The sequence below is a fragment of the Pseudopipra pipra genome, chromosome 5, assembly GCF_036250125.1.
Source record: "Pseudopipra pipra isolate bDixPip1 chromosome 5, bDixPip1.hap1, whole genome shotgun sequence".
Classification (NCBI taxonomy): domain Eukaryota; kingdom Metazoa; phylum Chordata; class Aves; order Passeriformes; family Pipridae; genus Pseudopipra; species Pseudopipra pipra.
Genome location: NC_087553.1, coordinates 70,285,052 through 70,307,363, shown reverse-complemented (window position 1 = coordinate 70,307,363; position 22,312 = coordinate 70,285,052). Strand labels below are relative to the sequence as shown.

Sequence of the window (22,312 nt, the reverse complement as noted above, 5' to 3'; positions counted from 1 at the left end):
GAACCATATGCAACATCCCAGATGTTTCAATACATTTTTTTGGTACTGCTGGCATAGAAATATACTACAGCAAAACCTTAAATTGCCAAATGTGGGTAGTTTATACCCAAGCAAAGCATAATCTCAAGTGCCGACTCTGCTCTCCTCCCTTTTGTGGCAAAGTTGATTTAAATTTAAGTTAAGTTTGCTCTTTTTAATTTATTTCTCCTTTTAATTTCCTCTTTTCATATAGGGAAAATTTTGATCTCATGAAGCTGACATTAAATGATCAAACAATAGTGAACAACCTAATGAAAATCTTAAGCAAAAGTCATTGTGAATTAGGTATTTGCTAAACTGACAACACAAGCCTTTGTAAACCTGATATTGTTCTTATGTAAACTCATGAATGGAGACTTTCTCAAATAAATTACTTAATAACATCAGAGTCATTGGCTGTGTAAATATATCCCAGGGGCGCATACTAAGATTCCTGAATTTAAATGTTCAATAGAACTTCGTATTTGTCACCTTTACTAACGAGTTTTTCCTTATGAAATCATTATTAGCATGAAAAAGTTAAATTTTGTATCTAATTTCTTGAATTAATGCTGTTTGAAGACCCTAAGGGTTTGAAAGTTCTTTCACTGGAATTCATCATTTACATAATTTTCATAGCCCCAATACTTTGCTCTCCTCTATGAATGCACATTGTGATTTTTTTATGCATTAAGGCAGCAACTTCTATTTTTCTCTACACAAAACAATTAAGAGAAGAATAACAGGTAATAAACATTTTTAATCTTTAATATTGCATTAAGAGTGAAGTGTCATATTTCATGCTTTCACAACTACATTGCATGCTGAATGATGCATTTCTGGTCCCTCACTATGAAGATATTTGATTAGAAAAGGAAAAACAATTGAGTTATTTGAGATCAGTGGAGCTTTCCATCATTTCCTGCTTGAGATACTTGCAAGTGCACAGCAGCATGGCCAGATTTTTAAGCAGACTAGACCATATTTTCTCAGCTCTACATTATCATAGTTCAGCCATGATCTATGAATGTTTACTTGATATATTTGTTTTTGTTGTTAATATAGCTTATTATATAGGAAATTTATTCTCTTTTAGGCTGCAACTGGGCACCAATGCAACACAGTTTCTGACCAAAATATCCCTTAATGCTAACCTCTTCTCTGCCTACTGTTATTAATAATAATTTTTATTACTAAAGGTTTTTGTGCACGTGGGATCATGGACATATGGTAGGAATAAGATATATGTGTAGGATGGACCTAAACCTGCAAATCAAATTAGTGGCAAGGACATACCTAATATTTTTGTCCTTTAAGCTTAGCATATCAACTGCAATGGAAAAATGACAGTCCAGAGAGTATTTTGAATAGAAAAACTGAACATACCTCTTTATCAAGGCTAAGCTTGTTTGACAACGGCCTACAAATAATTTTTGCATGGTAGACACATCTCCTGTTCCCCAACTGAACAGGGTGCTTGAGAATTATTAATATTATTATTATCATCATTATCAGTAATAATAATTATTAGAATAAAAATAATAATGTCTGTGTACACTGAGAAAACACTAAGGCAAATTATGCAATCTGGTTTGTGGCAAACTTTTGATTAGCATTCAATGTGAGTGAAGATTCTGCTTTCAGGTATACACCTGAAAGATACACGGGTATCTTAAAAACTACTGCACCCACATAAGATGAACTGTCTCTACTGAATATTTCTCCCCTGGCTGGTATGGGAACACACCTAATGGAATTACTTCTATACTTTCAACATTAAAAGTCTAAGTCTGAAGCCAAATGTGATCTTTTGAGTTTGATTTGCCCATACATTCACATATAGTACTATTTGAGAAACCTAGTGTCATGTACTCATATAATAAAAGAATTAACACCATCCTATTACATCAGCACCTGGAATCAGTCTATTCTATCACAATTAAAAATGAAGAAGCAGCTTCATAAAGTTTAAGCCGAAGACAGTTTGTCTTGCATTGTTAAATATAATGCAATTAGGTGAATACTGACCTTTTTTTTAAGTCAGTCTACTGTGCCTCAGATTTCCTCCAGTGTTCTCAAAGCTTCTGTCAAAACAAACTCTTGTTTTTCTATAGAAGGCAAATCACACATCTATGTGTTTTCTTCAGTCACAAAACATCTAGAAAGACCTTCTAGGTGCAGTATCTGGATTCCTATTGTTTTCCAACAGCAGTTCCAAGCATCGCATTACATATTAATCTTGCTGCTCTTCCCAGACAGGGAGAATGCCAAAGAATCTTGGGGATGGGAAAAAAAAAATAGTCTTGAAAATATTGTTAATGATTAAATCCAGATGATAAATTTGTGCTGATCAGTGCTTGATGTAGGAAAGACTTTAATCAAATACTGACACAGAATGAACCCATGAAACTCTGTAAGTCTGTCTTCTGACCACCAGCAACTTCCTTTCAAACCTTGTCCAACATCTTCTCTCTCGACAAATCACTCTGCTTGACACAGTGGAGGAAGTCCAGTGCACTTGATCAACTGTGTACAGTTTTAAATTTCCTACAAATCATGTTAGTGGCTTGAAAATACGTGACACTGTAGGAATGAGCCACACTAAAATCATTCATTTTGGACTCAAAATGAACAACCTCAGAACAGCTTGTCGGGAACCCTGGCACTTGGTTACGGTCAAATTTGATGGTGGCTTGTAACGTGCACGTCGAGATGAGGTCAGCCATGTGAGGCTGCTCAGTGCCAAACATCCCTCTCCATGAGCCAAATCACTGCCCAGGTGCTCCTGGAGGCTCATTACCATAATGCCAACACGCTGCCCAGGTTCAAATGTGGTTTTTGCCATTGATCCAAACATATACTAAGCCACTGAAAAGCTCTGTCAAGGAGTGCTATGCTGCTCGTGAATGCCAAAATTCAACTGGCTCAGAATTTTGAGGGATTTCGAGTCATTTGCTGTCCTTACTAACTGTGTTGTAAATTCTGGTTTGTAAGATATAAGACATTAAATGAATATAGATTTTTAGGCTTGTTTGGCCATTTCCAATAGCCAAACTCCCAAACCAGGACTTACCAAAGATTCCCACTACTTTCTGTTGACTCTGGATACAGCCGTTGGAAAACCTGCACTTGGTAACCCTCGTCCTACTGAGATTCCAGATGATGTTTCCACCCTGTGCTGATGTGCTCTTCAGATATAACTGTTTTTCTCTGATTTGCAGTATCTCCTAGTAACCCAGGCACTCTCCTTCTTGATTCATTCCAACAACAATGGGCACAAATTGAGAAAAAAACCACTTATGAAACTCAATTTAAAACATGCTTCAAATATTCATCCCATGCCGTGGTTTAACTGAGGATAAAAAATTATCTGGACTGATTTTAAGATTTTCAGAAAATACATTGCTGGTTTATAAACCAAGGCTATGAAAAATATGACTAATGGTACCAAGACAACAGTAACCACATATTCCCATCTGTTTATCTGTTCTAGCTTGAATAACTCAGGGACATGTTCCATTTCACTAGAGTTAGGGCACTAATTTTAAGTTTGTCAACCTAAGCTTCATCTATCTATCCATCAGAAGATATTGAAGGCATACCAAACTTGTATCATCAACATTAAATCATCCCATTATTCTCAGATTTTTTTAAAATGTATTTATTAGATACCAGATTGAAAAAAATCTGATTTATTAAGATTTCAATCAACATTGTATTTTTGCTTTTTCCAGTATCTTGTAATTTTATTTCTAAGAAAAACAGAGTTCTCAGGAAATTTTGCTCATTGGTGTAGAATTGTGTCCTAAGTGGGAAGAAAATATTCATGAATAGAAAACCGTATTGTTTTTTCTGTGTTGTCTACCTGTAATTTTGACTTTCCTTTCCTTAGTTTGTGTATACTGTAAACTTCCCCGTGTCATTTATTGTCATTGTTGTGGTTTCTATTGTGTGACATACATTTTTCTCTTTCATCTCTTCAGAAAAGAGAAGATGGACTGTCAGGAAAGATTTCTTTTCTTCTTATTCTGCTTTATTTTCTTAGTATGCAGGGGTTCATATTTTTGCAGGGTTCATATTTTTGCAGGGGTTTTCATTGATTTGAATTGCTGTAACAGGTGCTTAGTGCAAAGTCTGAGCTTGCACAGTAATTAAAGAGAGAGAATCTCAAGCTATTTAACTTAATAAGGGGAAGTTAACCGACTTGATCAGAGTCTAATACTTGCAGAGGGAAGAATTTCTGATATTCATTGACTCTTTAATTTAGCAGAAAAATATATAACAAGATCCAGGCAATGGAATATGAAGCTTGACAAATTCAGAGGTAGAAATAAGATACTCAGAGTGTAATTAACCGTCACATCTTCCCTACAGATGTGTTAGACTCTTTGCTGCTTGCGGTTTTGAAGTCTTTCAAATATTCTGACAAAATCTCAGTATTCAAATAAAATATTTGTCATGATGATAGGCTGAAAATCCTGATGTATATTGTGTAGAAGAGCATGCAAGTAGCTTTACAACAAGCCTCATTGGGCTTCACCTACACTTATAGCAGAATGCTCCCAATTCTCTCCATTGTCTCCATCACATCTACTATGTGGCAGAGCTGAAGTATTGTGCTTTGTGTGCAAGGCCTTCACAGAAGTTCTGATTTTCATCCTTATAGGATGAAAAATATACAGGATCAATAATAATAATAATAATAATAATAATAATAATAATGACTAGCCTGGTATGTGAAGGCAACTGTAGCATTGTGCAGCATGGAGAGACTCAGATGCCTTCTCCTAGACAGCCTGACTTTGGCAAAGCATAGTTCACACTCCAAGAGACTAAAATAAGACTATGAATATGTATATGATTCCCAGATGGAAAAATCCTAGTAATAACAGCCTCTACTCATGGCAAAACCTGTGGGGTGTTTGCACCACACACTTTAGAGGTGGGGCTCGGGTCCACAGATAAGACATCTAATTTGAACCAATTGCCAAGTTATGCCAAAATATCCCTCATACATTCAACAGAGAAGGGTTTTATGGCAAAGTCCTGGGCCAAAATCCCTTTCTGAAACAGCCTGTTTCTCTTCTTTATCTGTGTAATGATTCTAAGAGATTAAACCACTAATTTTGGTAACTACTTCGAAGTTCAGGAAAATACATAAAGTAGACCTCTGATGACCTTCAAAAATTGCAACTTCCCATTTGCATTTTGCTCCCCAAATAGTTGTGAGTGCTGTCTAGATACAACACCTGACAGATCTTGTCTTTTCCTCTTTGAAACCATTTTTCTCTTAGGTAAGACCATTCTTTTAACATTTTCTGGAGGGATTTGTCAGACTAATTGTAGGCTTCTTGGGACAATTACCCTCAGTTCTCTCTACATTCAAAAAAAAAAAAAAAGTATATATAGTTGTTTGCAGGGCATGATTCATCTCCTGTAATGTACTGCTACAGATGAGCTGCATTCTAATGATGTCTATTTTTCCCTGTAACCACAAAGTTGGGCTACAGAAAATTAGCTACAGTTTAGATACTGACGCTGTAGACACCTGAAGTTAGATCACATAACATTCCAAAGGTTTTTATGCCAAGCTTCTTCATCTTGTCAAGTTAAAAAGGGTTGAACAGAACCAGATGTAACTCAATAATGCTTCAGAAGACATTTCAGAATAACAGAAAATGAGGTTTTTATTGTATTGCATGCGTCATTCATTTGCTATTTTAATACAGGAGAGAAAGCTTGTGTTAGGCAGTGGCAAAAAAAAAAAAAAGGAAATAAATTTTGAACACATTGTAGAGAGTGTTTCTCCTGAATAAACCTTTAATATGAAAATAGCATGTCATATGTGAAGTACTATCAGTGTTTCAGGGTCTCAGAACCTGAACAGGTTGATTATGCTTTGGAGTGCTCACATTTGGGTACTTTTAAGTTATTGAATGTTAGGAAGCTGCATCCCATCCCTCTTTTTGAAAATGTACTCCAAGTTCATATCCTGGAAAAGTTCTAGGTCATAGGTAAAAGAACAAATATATGGGGAAAAAGTGAAAAGATGTTATCCATAAGGTCATACGGTTTCTTTTCATTTTGAGAGAATAGATTTTTAAAATCAGCAAAGGATCTGGAAGAGAATTTCAAAGCTTTGAAGGCAGAGATTTCTTTTTCAATAGTGATCTGGAGTTGAGGAAAGTGGAGGTTTTGAAGAGTGACAGGTTTAGAGGCACAGGCATTGGGACCATCCTGATACAACCAAGAGCGGGAGAAGGATGGTAGAAGATGAAAAGGAAGCATAAACAAGTCTTAGGACAAGATTTGTCCTTTACCTTGAAAGAGTTTAGAATGAAAATTTTGTCGGCCCTCAGTAATCTCCATCCTCAGAGGTAAGAGAAGAAAGCTGGAGAAAGAAAGACTTCCCATTGGTCTTAGAGGGTTGGGTTAGAGATTGGCTAGACAGATTTAACACCCATAAATCCATGGGCCTTGATGGGATTCACCACTGGGTGCTGAGGGAGCTGGCAGATGTTGTTGCTGTGCCACTCTCCATCATTGAAAAATCATGCAGAACGAGAGAGGTGCCAAACAACTGGAGGGAGGGGAAATGTTACTCGTCTTCAAAAAGGATGAGAAGGAAGACCTTGGAAACTCCCAGCCGGTCAGCCTCTCCTCCATCCCTGAAAAGGTGATGGAATAGGTCATTGTGGAGATCATCACCAAGCATGTAAAAGAAGGTTGTCAGGAGTAGTCAGCATGCATTCACTGAGGGGAAATCATGCTTGACCAATCTAGTATGTTCTATGATGGCATGGCAGGATGGGTCGATGAGGGGAGAGCAGTGCATGTTTCCACCTTGACTTCAGCAAGGCTTTTGACACTGTTTCCCACAATATCCTTGTAGGTAAACTCAGGCAGTGTAGCTTAGATGAATGGACAGTGAGGTGGGCCAAGAACTGGCAGAATGGCAGAGCTCGGAGTGTTGTGATCAGCAGAGCAGAATCCAGTTGGAGGCCTGTAGGCGGTGGCATTCCTCAGGGATCAATATTGGGTCCACTCCTATTCAACTTTTTTATCAATGACCTGGATGAAAGGATAGAACTTCATCAAGTTTGCTGATGGTATGGAATCAGGGGCCATGGCTGATGCACCCGAAGGCTCTGCTGCCATTCAGCATTCGGGACTTGGATAGGCTGGAGGATTGGGCATAGAGAAACCTAATGAGGTTCAACAAGACCAAGTGCAGTGTCCTGCACCGGGGCAGGAATAACACCAAGTAACAGTGCAGGTGGAGAGCTGAGCTGCTTGAGATCAGTTCTGCAGAGAAGGACGTGAGAGTCTTAGTGGATGACAAGCTGACCATAAACCAGCAGGGTGCCCTTGCAGCCAGAAGGGCCAATGGTATCCTGGGGTACACTGGGAGGAATGTGGCCAGCAGGTCAAGGCAGGTGATCATGTCCCTCTACTGGGCCCTAGTGAGGCCTCATCTGGAGTGCTGTGTACAGTTTTGGGCATTTCAATATAAGAAAGACAAGGAGCTACTGGAGAGGGTCCAGCAGAGGCCACAAAGATGATGAGGGGTCTGGAGCATCTCTCTGATGAGGAGACACTGAGGGAGCTGGGCCTGTTTAGTCTGGAGAACACTGAGAGGGGATCTCATCAATACACATAAATATCTCCAAGGCAGGTGCCAGGAGGATGGTGCCAGACTCATTTCAGTGGTGTCCAGACAGGACAAGGAGCAATGGCCATAAACTAAAACACAATAAATTCCACCTCAACATGAGGAAGAACTTTTCACATTGAGGGTGGCAGAGCACTGGAACAGGCTGTCCAGGGAGGTTGTAGAGTCTCTCTCTGTGGAGACATTCCAAACCCACCTGTGTCACCTGCTCCAGGTGACCCTGCCTTGGCAGGGAGGTTGGACTGGATGATCTCCAGAGGTCCCTTCCAACCTGAACTATTCTATCAAATGCCTCCAGCTTCTCATTCAAAGACAAATGGAATTTTATACCCTTTTTTTTTTTTTGAACTACAGTTCTACTCTTTTTCCAAACTGACATGAAGTGCTTCCCTCTATGTTTTGCTTTGTCCCAAAAGTCAGCTTGAAGGGGTACAGGTGAGAGTGGTGCCACATCTATGATGAATAATGGGATTATATCTCGACAGCAACTGTAGAGAGCTCTTTTCCATTGAGAGTCTATTAAGCAAGTAGATATAATTGCATCAAAGTATGACTGGCTCATCTTATTGCAACTTCAAGGTCTTTCATCCTTCTGCCTTGAAAGCAAGTGAATTTAGTTCAACTCTGTGCTTCTGAATGGTTTATCAGGAGTAAGTGGCTTTGAATTTTAGTCTTTATACAGTTTCAGAGCAAAATCTTCCTAAGGGTTGGCTCTGCTAAGTAAACACAACACGAAATCCAGCTGTGAGTTTCTCTGTAGGTTTGGCTGTTTGTTGCAAGCATCTTTTGAAGTTCTTAGATTCATACCCTATCACACTAAAATGTAACACCAGGTAGCATCTCCTGGTAATGTTCATGTACTTGCTAATAAGGGCTCCAATGTACTTGCTAATAAGGACTCTTGGAAACTCTGAAGTTGCTAAATACAATTCTCAAATGCTGGAACTCTTACAAAGTAACTATTTGCATTCTATTTCCACCAACCTGTGATAAAATTTCAGACTGTTCTGATAACATTGCATTTTTAACAAATAAGATTGCATTTTTGACCGAAACAGAAATAGAAAAGGCCATTTCATATTGTGAATCTTTTTACAACAATTTGCCGTTGGCCCATTTCTAGGTTTTATTTTCTTAGAATGCATCAAAGCTACCAGTCTGGGACATATGAAAATGTAATTGAGCTTGAAATGTCATCTTGATACCAAGTGATACAGTTAATTCTGTTGGTAAATGTTGTGCAGCACTAATTGCTAATTCTAAATATAACAATTAGTTTAGAAAATCTGAAGTGCAATTTATAATGGGATATAAGCTGCAGGCTTCAGCTTGTACTGGGTTTTTTATTATTATTACTTATACAAGTTTAAGAGGAAGCAGCTGAAAAATTTTAACCAAGAATCAAGATGCATGCCTAATCTAACTCTAACCAAATTTGACTATACATCTAGTAAATTTGCTATGGCTGCAAAACATCTTCTAAAAAATTAAACTTGTATGAAGTCTTCTGCTTTCTACAGTTTGTAATTATACATTAACTGATATTGTAATCCTAAACTTCATTAACATCTCTAAAATTTTCATTGATGTTGTCTATTAGAGAAGTTATTTTGTACAGGTCTGTGTTTTCTCCATCCTTTTAAAGAGGAATGTTGCTATATTTCAGCATATGGGAGTTTGAAACCTGTAATGAGTCAGGCAGATTTTACTTTGGACATTCTGCAGTACAAATATCTTTCAGATAATAAAACATTGGCAGGAAGGAAATAAACCTGGGATGATAAAATTAAATCTTATTTTCCTCACACTAAAATATTTTGTGTTGAAGAATCACTGGATAGTTGAAGTTGGAAGAGATCTTGAAACCATCTAGTTCAACTGAAAGTGTTCAAGGCCAGGTTGGATGGGGCTCTGAGCTACTTGGTCTAGTGGAAGGTGCCCCTGCCCATGGCAGAGGAGTTGGAACTAGATCATCTTCAAGGTCCCTTCTAACCCAAACCATTCTAGGATTCTATTATTCTATGAAATCCCCTGCTCAAAGCAGAGTCAGCCATTGCAGGTTGCCCAAGATTATGCCCAGAAATGCTTTGACTTTCCCTGAGGATGGAGACTCCACAACCTTTCTGGGCAACCTGTTCCAGTGTTTGATGACACTCACAGCATAAGAGTTTAAATAGAATTTCCTGTATTTCGGTGTGGGCTCATGGCTTCCTGCTCTGTCACCTGAGCCTTCTTTTCTCTCCAGGCTGAACAACCCCAGGTGTCTGAGCCTCTCTCCATTTAAGAGGTGCTCCAATCCCTTAAGCATCTTAATGGTCCTTTGCCGGGCTTGCTCCATTATGTCAATGTCTGTCTTGTGCTGGGAAACGGAGGTGTGCACAGAACTCCAAAAGTGCCTCACCAGTGCTGAGAAGAGGGAGAGGATCACCTCCCTTGACCTGTGGACATGCTCTGCCCACTGCAGTCGAGGAAGCCATTGGCCTTGCTTGCCACGAGGGTGCACCATTGGCTCATGGTCAACTTGGAATCCCATAGGACCCCTGGGTCCTTCTTTTCCAAGCTGCTTTCCAACCATTTGGACTCCAGCGTGTATTGGTATATGGAATTGTTCCTCCCCATGGGCAGGACTTTGTATTTCCCTTTGATGCCTTCATGATGCCCATGTTGTTCCATTTCTCCGGCCTGATGAGGTTTCTCTGAAGGGCAGCAGAACTAAGTGCTGTATCCACCACTCCTCCCAGTTCTGTATCACCTGTAAACTTGTTAAGGGTGCACTTTGTCCCATTAACCAGGTCATTAATTAAGCTGCAACACATTGCTGGCCCCTGGGATACTCCACTTGTCTTTTTTACTTATGCTTCATTTCCTCTGATTTCTGTCTCCAAGTACAGAAATATGCTCTTAGTCACCCTTCTCTGTTCAGATCTTTAGAAACAGTAGTGTAGAGATACTTCAGTTTTGTCACTGACAATAAACAAACTGGATTTACCAAGTTACATAATCCTGAAAAGATTCACTTTTGAGAAAGGCAAGATCCTCAGCTTGTATAAACTGCCTTGTTTCATTGAAGTGTGTGCTGCCAGACTTGCATTGGCTGAATATTTGGCTCCAAAAGCTCCTTTTGAAGTCAATGAGCTCCTTACTGTCATCCCTGTGGAATGTGAAATATTGCACCCATGCTGTAATTTTTTAGGTAGAACTGAGACAAGAATTTTCCTTGCCAACAGGGTATTACAGTTTTTTAAACTATGAAATTTAAACTACTGCTCTAGCATGAGGGAAGATAATGATGAAAGAATGATCACACAGTAAATAATTCAGCCCACAGAAAGAGCATTCTTGATCTCCCACATAAGTCCAAAGATAATAAAAAAATCTGAGACCAGTAATGATAACTTGATTGTCTCCTGCACTGCCCCAGCCTAAATAGCGTAATTTTCCTGTCATATAAAAATATCTGAATGATAACAAGGTAATACTGTAGTTCAGCACCCTGCTTAGTATCAACCTTAGGTATGAGTTGCAAGTTCACTACTCTGAGACAGTCTGTCTTCTCTTCCATTCAGCCTTTCTTTGCATGAAATAACTCAGATACCTTGTGCCTTCCATCAGTCCTCCCTCAGAGTCTTTCTGTGATGCAAAGCAAAACAAAAACTCAAGTGACGTTAATGACTATTGTCCTGGGCTCTCAGGGGATGGGGTGTGAGGAACTGAGATGTGCATCACACAACTACAATGGCAACGGCAGAAAGGAGCAAGGGGGGAGGATATTTCAGCTTCTCTTCAGTTGTAGGATGTACTCAATGAATTGAACACTTTTTAAACCAACACGCAGTGCCTTGTCCAAACCTGTGTACCTTTTTTTTTCTTTCAGTAGCAGGCTTGCAATCTGACATTTGTCTTTCTGAAAGAAAAGAAAATAGGTTAAATGGAGTCAAAATGTAACTGCTAAAGATGCAGAGACTTGCATCGGTTACACCACCTGTTTCATAGATGTCTTCTGCAGGATTGCCATGGCATTCACATTACCAAACTGGAAGAAACATATATCTTTTATGTTTTTGCTGTAGAAGCAGTGACACCTCACCAGACTTCTTTACTAAAAGCCAAGTGAATTAAATGAGCCTAAAAGCTATAAGCTATATACTTTACTCTATCATCAAATGAACAAGATTATATTTCCAGCCACTTTCAGAGATTAAGGTTTACTCTGAGCATTATGTATGACTTTTAGTGTTCTCTTCATACAGTACCAAAGGCACAATAAATTGTTACTACGGTCCATAAAATCATTGTAAATATAATACATCTCAGTTGATACAAATCAACTCAGTTAGGATTTTATATAACAAAGATGAACCTTTAAATGATGAGTAATATTTCTGCCTTTTATTGGTTGAATTAGAGAAGGTTTTTATCTTGCATTTGCAAAGAGGCAGTTACTTCCAGGGTTCCCATCAAATGGATTTAGAAGTTTTCACATCAAAAAAGCAGGAGAGGCAAATGGTCAACAGGGTTCAACAGGTAAATGCTGTGAAGATTACAGAGAGGTAGCTTGGGTGTTCATAAAGTTTTAGCACTGAGCATTAGAAACATCATCATTTTATCTACATTAAGTACCTGGGAAGAATTTTAAAAGTTGGCAGCATTTAGAACAAAAAAAAAGATTGATGATATTAAATACAAGTCAGGTAGGAGGCAAGGAGTTAAGGCGAATATAACTGCCGGCTTCTGAGCAGCTCTTATGTAAAAGAAAATACAAAAAATATTTTTCACATTTTATCCTTCAAAACTAATGCAATATTAAAAAGATATCTTCAATAAAACTGGAGAGAATTCACAACTAATAATGTAGAGTTTGTCCAAGGCCTGGTATGAATCCTGTCACTGCTAGTTGCAAAGCTCTTATGCTTCCATGTATTCTTATTGCTTTTTAAAGCAATCTGGACTTGAAAGCAATCCAAAGCTACATTGTTATGTTGTAAATTGATGTACATCAGCGTTAAACCAGTCATTAGTGTGAAGGGAACCAGGAGAAGACAGGGAGGACATAAATTATTCAGCACACAGGGCTTCAGCATTCACTATAGCATTCTTCCACATGCTTCCATTTTTAATATAAAAAATAAATGTGCACATATATACAAGCACACACACTTATAGATGCTTCCTACGAACCCTTCAGTTCTGAGCCTCTTTGAGAGCAATATCACACAGATTTAATCCAAATGTTTAGTCCAATTCTCTGCATAATGGCATTATTGTATCTCTTGTATTTGGTGAGTAGAGGGACAAATATGCTAAGTCTGGCAGTGACTAACAGGTATCCATGGCGAGGTTTTTCAAACCTCACAGGTTTGAAATCAACACCTGTTGATTTTATTAAGAGCAAGATTTGTTTAAAATTAAGTGCTTATCACAATTTTAGCCATCATATATTGTCTTAAGATCAATAGACTCCATTTGTGTTCATACCTTTCATGGTTTTTCTTAATTATGTTAGATGTTGAGCAAATTCTCAGCAACACTACAGAGAAATTATCCCTGGAGCTGGTAACTAGTCTTAAGAAAAAGGTGTCTTAAAAGGGATGTCTTATAATCCAAGACCGTACCAAAAGAGGAAAAAAAAATAAGACTCTTCTGAAAGAAATAGAAATCATAATTTTTTAAAATCCAATTTTCTTTTACAATTTTCTCTGTATTTAATGTACAAGCTGCACTGAGTGAAAACTTAATTTGAACCAGGTAATGTCATTTTCCAATTTATAATCAATAAAAAAAAATGTTATTATGTATTTCTGGTGCCACAATGGAACATTTATGAAGCTGTATCTGTCCACTCCCATTTACATGAAATATTTGTGGTCCTACCATGAGTCACAAATCTCAGAACTTAAATTTGGAACACATGCTTCCTAATAGCCTCTCTTTAATAATGTAACTGTGTCCCTAATCAATGTGTGTGAAATGTTTTCATAATTTAATAATAAAGTGGGTACATTCAGAATTTTGAACAGGTGAGGATAAATCATGTTTGCCTGTGAATAACAGCTTTTATCATTTACTCAGTGGGATCATAATGTATTCTTTCAATCTGCACCAAAGGTAGTAGCAGGAAGCTATTTTATAGATTTCTTGGTAATCTGAGCTGATGTTATACCTGTTACAGGACACTTCCAATAAAATAGAAACACAGCAGGATGAAAAAAGATACAAATGGTGTATTTATACCAGTCAATAAAAGCATGACTCTGTAGTAATAGAAAATTTGTTCATGAATTGTGAAGTACCAGTGGCTCAGTTGGTAAGGTATTAAAGTAATTCGTGTCCTGCCTTTGTAACTTTTTCTTACAATTGTACCTTTAATTTGCTCTCTCATTTTCATTGTCAATGAGAAAAAGTAAGCCAAGTACAATCATGGACCATAGAATTAAAGCAGTTTACTGAAATGAGTTTTTTATTTTGTGGATTGTTCCCTGTAACAAGAAGGAAGTCCAGCACATATGTACATATAAACTCATTTCCAATCACTCAAGTTCATGTTTTAGAAGTTGTATTTTAATGATGCAAAATATATTTTGTTTGAGATACCAGGTCTACTCAGCAGCACCACAGAATCTCTTCCAAAAATGTTGAGCAGTGTGAGCTGCTATCTGCAGGTTAATGCACTTCACCAAATGCTTTTCTTCTCCTTGTCAAAACTCCTGCAGTTTTTCAGGCACAGAGGTTGCCAGTTGGGCTCAGTTTGCAGGACAGAGTCAGTAATTTGGAAAAGAGTGTTACAGATACAGAAGTTAATTGGGTGTTCCAGATTTTGACCCTGGTCACACACTTAAATTCTGAGTCATCCCAGAACGAGCAGGAATTATTCTGTTTTATGGTTACGCTCCATAAGCTGTGATTCTCATCAGGGTGGGTCTTGAATTTCTTTTAAACCAGGAAATGAAAGTTAAATACATTGAAGAGAAATAAGAGTAGCCATGTTGCATATGAGATGTAATTTCTTTGTCTGTCTGGAGGTGATTTTTATAGCTCAATTATTCTCTCAGTTTTGGTAAACAGAGATGTTTTGGCACATTTAGGTGTCCAGTCTCCATTCTTTAAACTGTGGATTTTGCAAAATATTTTAATGTCTAAAGGGACGTTGTTCTATTGGTTTTGTTCTACCACATGTGCATTTGTTAATTTTTTCCTGGATAGGAAATTCTGATTTTTATAAACATGTACTTTTAAAGTCCATGATACTAACCACATTCAGTCCATAAGGGAATGTTCTTTCTACCTTCCATGGGAAAAAAGAAATCATGAGCGGTATAAATTTTGCAACTTAGATCTCATTTCCTCTTTAGAATATAAATCTTGTGCAAAGGAAATAGGGTCTCCATTATCTCTTAGAGATGAAACAGCTTTTAATATGGATAGTCTGCATTCCCTCTGTCATGTTCCTGGGGGATAGGTTAATAAATAATGAACTAAATGTCATATTTTGAAGTCTCTTAGTTCATGGTGATACAGCTTTCTTACATGTTTATTAAATTTCAATCTTCATTAGACAAGGTTAGTGGAGAAATTAGGTCCCTCTTGTATTGACTTAGTAATGCAGAGCTATAAAATAAATAAAAAGCAGATAGATTTTTGCTCTTTTTAATCATCTTTGGGTCTTTCCTTGATTCTGACTATGCCTGATACACTGTCTATGACTGAATCAGATTAAATATTTGTCAAATTTTGACACTGTCCATTGCACAGGTTAAAAAGGGGAAAAAAGGTTTGAAATTATGTGCTATATTTGCATAAAGTGACCATCTTGAGCAACTGCCAGACAAATCTGACAAAAGCCTTTATAAAAGCTCTTATTTAGCACAAAATACCCAAGACCTTGAGATCTGTTTGGATCCCAGGCATGGAGAAGTAAGTGACCACTGGCCTTGTCACCATCTCTCTTCCATCCTTGGAAGTGTTCAAGGTCACGTTAGATGGGGCTTTGAGCAACCTGATCTAGTGGAAGGTGTCCCTTGGCAGTGGGGTTGGAACTAGGTGATCTTTAAGGTCTCTTTCAACCCAAACCCTTCTATTTTTCTATGATCTTCACACTCAGCTGTATCACTGGGGTCATCTTTTTTAACTTCTCTTCAGTATCTGGGGGCCTAATTAAGTTCATGTGGAAAAATTCATTCTAACTTAATGTTTGCTTCTCACATTTCCCAGAAGTATTTCAGCAATCTAACATAAGCATAAAAGAAGTGGTTTGTGGATTGAGAAGTGATTTGGGGACTAATAAATCCCACCCACTGGACATCCTGCTTGGTGGTAGATTTGAGTTGAAAGGTTCAAAAAGGCTAAAGAAAGTTTGAGTTTCAAGACATCATCTTCAAATGTCTTTTCAGACATTTTTCAGAACCTTTCAGTCCAGATCTCTGGGCACTGTCACCAATGCTTGTGGTGGCCTTCACATATTCTCTACTCTCTGAGAGTTTAAGAAGAGGTTTATCTTGTTCTCATCTGTTGACTTCAGAGGGTCTCTAATCTAAACTCCCACTCAGGGTAGGATTAACCACAAGAATTACCATGTTGCTCAGACCCCTGTCCAGCCAGGTCTTGAGGATGAATACAGAAGCAAAGAAAGACTGATTAATGGAAATTATGATCTGAAAATTAATAGTTGCAGCTGAAAACGTTGAGAAACAAATCCCCAACTGAGAGGCCATTTCGTTATAACTACAAACACACAACTCCAATAGTACAAACATGTACAATCACACATGAGAAACCTGGTAAGCCTGGTAAGTACAATAGATGTAGAAACTAGCTATAATTAATTCTATAATTAAGAAACAGATTTTGTAAAACAATAAATTTGAAATTACATCACAGTTGAGAACTTATTTTGTAGAAAATAGCAATAATTTCTGAAGGAAAAGGAAAGTAAAAAATGCTATACAAATACAGTATTATCAGTGGCAAGCCAACTGTCTAGTTAGGAGGAATTTGAAATTCACTAAACTATTTCCTCTGGTTATATATGAAAAATCATTATTCCTGTTGGAAAAAGGTGGAATTAACAAAAAACTGTGAGGAAGGTCAGCTAAAAAGAGACAAAGTGAGTAAAACAGTGAAACAACAATGGCATCAGTGAGAGGTTATAGGGAGATAACAGGATTTTTGAAGTAGCTAAATTCAACTATGAAAAAAAGGATGTGAGGAGAAGTATTTCTGTTATCCCTGCCATACTGTTAAGGCCTCACTAGGAAAACAGAATGCACCTCTGATCCTCCTGTATGAGGAATGTGCTCCCAAACATGAACAGACATCAGCAGGCTCATAGGATGAGCACAGGAGCAGTTTCCTTGCAGAAGAACGCAGAGAGAGTTTGGCTTGTTTAGCCTTGCAAAACATAGAGGAAGACAGGATGTGATTGCTCTCTATAAACTTATCAGGTGGGTAAACACCAGGGAGAAAAACTGCTTAAACTGAAGAACAATGTTGGTCCAAGAACAAATAGTTATAAATTGCCCATGAATAAATTTAGGCTGGAAATTAGATAAAGTTTTCTAATCCTCTGGTGAGTAAGGTTCTGAAACAGTCTTCCTGAAAGAATAATAAAGGAAATGGGGAATCTAGTTGGTTTTAAGAAGGGGCATTAAATAGTTTTTGAGAGGGATTATATGGTGTGGGTACCTATGATGAGCAGATTGGATTTGGTGGCCCAGTGGACTATTTCCTATTTTGTAACTAGATATTCTGGTCAGACTGATTCCACTGCATTATATCTAACTCTTTACTCATGGGTGTCCTATTTGAGTACATAGTGATACAAATGGAGGAGTCCTCCCTGACAGCCCTAAACCAGAACTAACAATTTTCTTTTCTGCTGTATTTTATCTGAACTTGAAGGTAAAAGTCATCAGAAAGTTAAAACAAATAGAACATTTAAAGTAGGCTGCTTGCTGTACAAAGCAAATCACAAAGAGAACAAAAAGACACTTGATGCCACCAAGGAAATATGCATTTTAAAAAAAATGTAGTGGAATATGGAAAAATAATGAGGCTGTATTGGTCAACATGCTGAACAGCTGTGTTAGCATGTGACAAGCTTTTTGTAAATATGTTAGAGTTGACTTTTAAGGAGGAAAAATAAGGTAATTGTATTTATGTGAATTTGCTCTAAAACTTGTATGGCAGTGAAGGTGGGAGGGCAGAAGAGGATACATACATGTGGGCAGAGAAGATGAAGGTGTAATCATTATGTAACCAGAAACAAGATTCCGCTCCATGAAAGAGAGAGATGATAGACAAGCAAGGCTGCAGGTGATGTAGAGCTGTGAAAGTGAAGGGAATGGTTCCATCAGGATCCATGGGAATGCAGCAAGGAAAAAAATAGTAACAAAATGGCAAATCAGAAAGTGAGGTTCGTGGTGACATTCCAGTTGGACACAAGCAAGTTAACGTGGCGTATTTCAGAAGAAAAAAAAAAAGTGGTATAACAGAAACAGAGATACAGATGAGAGCTCCAGCTATGCTGTTGGGAAACAAACTATACACATTACAAATGCTGTGCAAAAGCAACCTATAAAACCTTAGTGAAACTTAAGCCTGAAAATGAGGTTCTATTGTGCAGATAATGCATGTATGGGAAATTCAGTAATTCACATAGGATCCTTAAATTGTCTAAAAAATAGGCATTCCAGATGATTACAGATGTTCAAATACCTTCAACTCAGTGATCCACCAGCTCTTCAAGGACTCATATGGTAAAAATGCTCTCTCTTAAACCCAGATCTAAAAATTGTCTTTGGCAGAAGATAGGACATTTCATGGGTTTTCTTCCCTCTGAATTTATGATGGAAACCAATTCATGTCAGACCTAGCATTTAAGTTTTCACTGGTTTTATATACAGTTATAACTTCACAGAATTATTTCCTTTAATAAATATGGTCTGTTTCTTAAGCATGGGCTTTATGTACTCAATCTTCCCCTTTTTCCTCCCAAGTGATATTTAGCAATTATTATTTTTTTAATTCCTGGATGAAAAATTACAGGGCTCTGCTCTGTAATTAACAATGACCTTTCAGTGTAGAAAAATGCAGCTGATGAGATGCAATGGGACTGCCACAGGCAGGCTGAGTATTGGGACAGATATCTTAGCAAGAACACTGTCCCTCCTCCTGAGTTGCCTTTTGTTTGAGCCCAGTGGAGATGTAGGATAGAGCTTTGCATAAACTTTTCTGAGACACAATCAGGAGGTGACAGACAGCAAGTAGCACCTATCTATGAAAAAGTTTAGAAAAGAGCCTAGAAGTCCAAAGGTTTCCCTCTCTGCTGTTTCTTTAGGTGACTCTACACAGAATCATCTCTGTTGATCTACGTCTAGTGCAATAACTAGACACAGCAAAGAAATATCTTCTGTGATACTGAGTGTTGCTACACAGGAAAGACTCTTCCTGGGGCAAGGCTTGCCCTCTGTACATAGGGTGAGCAGCACAGTACATTTCTGAGTTTTGAAACAGGAACAAACTGAGTTGGCCCATGTGCTTTTACAGACATTAAATTTAGTAATTCAAGTCTCTAAATAGGGCACTTTCCACATATGTCTGTTGCTGATTCTGTATTCTTCTGCTAAGAAGGTCCTAACACTCCAGATATTCTTTTTATTAATTTTGCTTATTTTTCTAATCTGATTGGAACCAAACTTAAAAAATAGGCCACTTGTCTAATTTCAACAAGGTTTTGCTCAGGTCATGTTTATACTAACACACATATGTCTGGAAGGACCCATCACTGCCATAGTAAGTGAAAACCACTTCTTTGATGGTGTAAAATTGCCATGTAATAGTTGGTAACTTAGATCTTAACAGTTTTTTCTTTCCAAATCCTTTCCCTTCTAAGTCCTACACTCACAGAAATACCTGTCACCATCCTTAATGGACATCGTGCTGCAGAACCACAGTGCCAAAGCATTATCTATAATTAACTGCATGTGAGTTTACGTGTAGGTAGATCCAGGGACATATGCAGGTAGGATTTTCATACCTATATGACACTATGATAACCAATAGTGCCTTAAAATTAGATGGGATCAAGAAACTGTGAGGCATCTTCACAGAAACATGTCAGCAAGGGTTATATATTTAAGGAATCTTTTTCATCCACTGACTCAGAGTAAACCATGGGAGCTGCTCAAACCACACCATTAAGGATGGGAAGTGAAGGCAACTTATGTCTCGGTAGTAGGAATCTAATTATCCTTTTGGAAATCAGCCAGGATCCTGGATCTAATATAGATACAGTATTCCATACTAAATGATGCAGATTTTTAAGAGCCACACGTTGCCAACTTTTCATTCCACTTCCCTATTAAAGACATTTTCAGCAGCCTCTTGTCTTCTGATAACATAGACATTACCTCAGGCTTGACACAGAGAAACAGACTGCCTGGTAAATTCATCCACTCTGGTGCTTTGTCTTACAGAGAAGGCTGTCGTGCACACAGTCACCAAGCAGCACATCCCATACATCCCGCTAAGCCTGGAAGAGCTGAGAAGACAACTCCTGAGGTTGAGTGGCTGCGGGTGGTAGGATACCGTTGAGTGTAAATGAGGAGAGAAATTTGAGCATCAGAATCTTAACTGCGAATCACCACCACATCCAACCAGCATGATATATTAATTTATAATTAAATGTTGACTTTTTTCCCTAAGGATATTTTGGCTTCTGGACCAGCACAGTTCATTAGTTAGTCACTGTGTTTGATTCAGTTATTGTTGTGCCTTTGATCACTTTCCATCTAACTGAGCATGTCAGAGTGGATACTAAAAACCTTTGTCCTTCTTCATAATTGCAGGCAGAACATTTACTTTCTAAGCAAGCAACAGCATTTTCTCAGCCTCAGTCATTGCTTCTCATTCCCTTATTTCATTGAAACTGATGAAACTTGTTCAAAATCTATGCTTTGTATCATGATGGTTTCCTTTCCAGGCATCATCTATATCAGCAAGATAGTCTTATTTTTATCCAACTGTATAGTGATTCTTAAAATGAGTAATTCTTGCTAGTAGAGACGAAAAATTGGTGGTTTGTTTTTTTTTTATAAAAACCTAGGTGAGATAACATCTATGCTATTTGTGCTCTAGGTCTAAAAGTACTCCAAATAATTATATTTCTTTGCTTAAATATAATGCATAATAGAATTCTTATTCTGCATCAGTCCTCAAAGGATAATGGTGCTTCTGCCTGTCAGAAAGAAAAGATACAGAAAACATGAAGTTTATAAGAAGCTTGATCAGAATTTAAATATCCTATTTCCAGTATAATTACCTTTATCTTAGTTTACAATTGGTTGAACTTTCCTACTCTAAATAGCAGATGGTTTAATTCTTTACAAGATATTTTCTAATTTAATTTTTGTTATAGTTTTTAAAAAAAAATTGTTTAGTGCAAAAAAAAAAATAAATACAGAACTGAAAATGCCTTTTGGAACATCGTCAACACTGATGATCTGCAGATGATACCAGCTTGTTAAAATGCACCGTCAAGTTGATAAAACATTTCTTACATTTCTCCCGGCTTTTGCTACATATAACACCTTAGACTCCCGTAACTGAAGGATTAATGTATTTTTTAAACCTCCCTCTTTAATCTTTCAGTATTTCTCTGAGCATTTGTCAGAGCTTTGTGCTTACACACCTTCATTAACTCCCCTGTACAGCCACTCAGTTCGGATTCGTTTACTGTGACTTCAACCATCCAGAAGTTACTACGGGGAGTAAACGAGCAATCTAAGCTTTCTGCAGGGACAGCTGATCACATGCCTGATATAGATGGAATTATTTTCTTCTGAAGTTGTTTATCTCTCTCCACTGACTACAGAGGAAGCCGAGGCAATAACCTTTTAAGAAACACCAAATATTTTAACAGCTAAAATGATGAGACAAATTTCTTTGCCTCCCATTTTGTTTATGTGGCTGAGATACAGGAGAGGAAAGGACTGGTTTCAGTTTTTTGACAGGTTATCATGATTTTGAATCAAATAGCAGAGACAAAATTGAAAACTATTTTGGTTTGTATTTTTAAATTAACAGTAATGGAAGTCATGTCCCTCCTACATTCATACATATCACTGGAACCTGTGCCTTTGAGTATATTTCTGTGTCTTAGCTAAAACTGCTGTGTTACACAGCTAAGAGCCAATCAACGTATTTGCCCACTGCTAACTTTTAGTGTGACTTGATATAATAATTAAGCTGGGCTGCTACCAAAAGGGATCATTCTTCTTTCATCATGTATTCACAGAACTGTAGATTCATTAAGGTTGGAAAAGATCTCCAAGATCATCAAGTCCAACCTTTGACTGAACAGCACTTAGTGTCGCATTGAGTCATTTCTTGAACACTTCCAGGGATGGTGACTCCACCATTTCTGTGGGCCACCCTTTCCAATGCTTGACAACCCTTTCAGTGAAGAAGATTTTCCTGATGTCCAACCTGAACCTCCCCTGGTGCAGCTTGAGGTCATTTTGTCTTGTCTTGTCACAAGTAAATCCCCTTTCTCTTCATTGACTAGAGTTTGTTTGGAGAGGGAATTCAAGGTAAAACTCTGTTTCAGGTCAGTTTGGTTTAAAATTC

At 37.7% G+C, this 22,312-nt stretch overlaps 1 protein-coding gene and 1 long non-coding RNA gene across 2 annotated transcripts in view; both read left to right on the top strand.

Annotated features, from left to right (window-relative positions):
- Positions 1–22,312, top strand: part of CELF2 (CUGBP Elav-like family member 2) — a 558,920-nt gene that overhangs the window by 104,702 nt on the left and 431,906 nt on the right. The window lies entirely within an intron of this gene.
- Positions 7,502–22,312, top strand: part of LOC135415034 (uncharacterized) — a 621,260-nt gene continuing 606,449 nt past the window's right edge. The window contains exon 1 of the long non-coding RNA XR_010430944.1: positions 7,502–7,707. This is a non-coding gene — a long non-coding RNA (uncharacterized LOC135415034). The remainder of the gene's footprint in view (positions 7,708–22,312) is intronic.